General features: G+C 41.3%; 1 pseudogene; it reads right to left on the bottom strand.

The window, feature by feature from the left end:
- Positions 1-536: 536 nt before the first annotated feature.
- On the bottom strand, positions 537-1,520 carry LOC125352769 (annotated as a pseudogene).
- Between the last annotated feature and the right edge of the window lie 240 nt (positions 1,521-1,760).

The raw sequence follows: 1,760 nt of genomic DNA, 5'->3' as shown, positions 1-1,760 counted from the left end.
TACTTTTTTCCTCCCTCTACATCACTCACCAGATGATTTTTTGAATCAATGTTCAGTGCTGAAAATCCAGGATATACAAAGAAATTTGGGATTTGGGATCATTATTTCCTAATTGAGCTTCAAATTGATATCTTTAACATTCATATGTTTAACTTTTAAGTACTGCTATTTGAATATCTGTCATCTTCAGTCATTTTATTTATTTTATTTTTTTAAGACACATTTATTCAGAGTCATGATCAGACTATTACACTGAGTAATCAACAGCATGGGTGCAAAAAAAAAAAAAAAGAAAAAAGTCTACATTCCTTTTGTTGGAATGCTTTACACTTTCCACAGAACAGAAACTAAAATAATCTGTTATTCAATTAGTTACAAATATAGTCCTCGAATTTTTTTGCCCATACACTATTGCCTACAACATGTCTTTTTTTTTTTTTTTTTAGCAGCTAGGCCCTGCCACCACTGCTTGGCTGAGTTCACACATCTTTTGTAACCTGTAGCTTCTCTATCACTTCTCTGGTTCTCCTCTCCTGCTAAGCTTTGTTTCCTGGTGGTAATGAAAACTTTCTGCCACTGCCAGAGCTACTGCTGCTGCTGGAACTTAGCCACCTTGGTTTCCTGATTTTGGCGAAGTATTGGCCTCCACCACCATAGGGGCCAGAGCTTCTGCCTCCAAAGTTTCCTCCCTGTGTGAACCCAAAATTTGAAGACTGATGGTTGTAATTGCCCAAACCGTTGTAGCTTCCAGCACCTCCAAAATTGCTATCATCATTGTCAAATCCATTGTAGCCATCCCCACTGCCGCCATAGCCACCACCGTGGTGGTTGCCACCAAAGCCACCTTGACCACTGAAGTATCTTACACGACCAAAATTGTCATTGCCACCAAAACCACCTCCATGACTGCCACCAAAGTTTGCAGAACCACTTCGACCTCTTTGGCTGGACGAAGTAGCCAATCTCTTGTTTTGTTTTGTTTTTCCCCACAAGGATGCCATCTCTTGTTTTGATAAGACTTTCCTAACTTCACAGTTTTGCCATTCACAATTTGGTACTTCTGAATGACAGTCTTGTCCACAGAGTCATGGGTGTAGAAGGTCTTCTTTCCACTGCCTCCACCAATCATGATTTCAATCACTTCAGCTTCCCCATATTGTGCAAAGTAATCTTGTAGGTGTTGTTCTTCAGTGTCTTCTTTAATGCCATCAACAAAAATCTATTTCAGTTAAGTGGGCATCTTCTCTCAAAATGGCCTTTGGGTTCCATGACTCTTCCATCCATTTTGTGTGGCCTTGCAGTCATAGCTGCATCTACTCCCTCCGCAGTGGCATAGCTTACAAACCCAGAGCTCCTGGAGCGCTTGCTCTTTGCATCTCATTTCCACACAGTCAGTCCCTGAGGGTTCCCCATTGCTCAGAACGGCTCCTCAGACTCTCATGGATCCTTTCAAAGCTTGTCCCTCTGATGAAAAGCTTCTGCAGCAATTCGGGCTCCTTAGGAGTATAGGATTTAGACATGACTGCAAGAGGAGGGTGGGAAGAGACACTGAAGCGATGCTTTCTCCCTAGCATCCAAGAAGAGAAAGCCATTTTATTTTTATTTCTGAGGAAACATACAGATCATAAATGAGTCTTTTCCTTTATATGCATAGTATTTCTCAACTACAACTGAGGTGTGCCAAACCCACAACACTATCATCACTCTCATAGACATCCTCCTGGTTAATTTCTCAGCCTACATTCTTACATTATTCTCCC

This window comes from Perognathus longimembris, chromosome 1 (genome assembly GCF_023159225.1).
Source record: "Perognathus longimembris pacificus isolate PPM17 chromosome 1, ASM2315922v1, whole genome shotgun sequence".
NCBI classification, from domain to species: Eukaryota; Metazoa; Chordata; class Mammalia; order Rodentia; family Heteromyidae; genus Perognathus; species Perognathus longimembris.
This window is presented reverse-complemented; position numbering and strand designations above follow the sequence as displayed.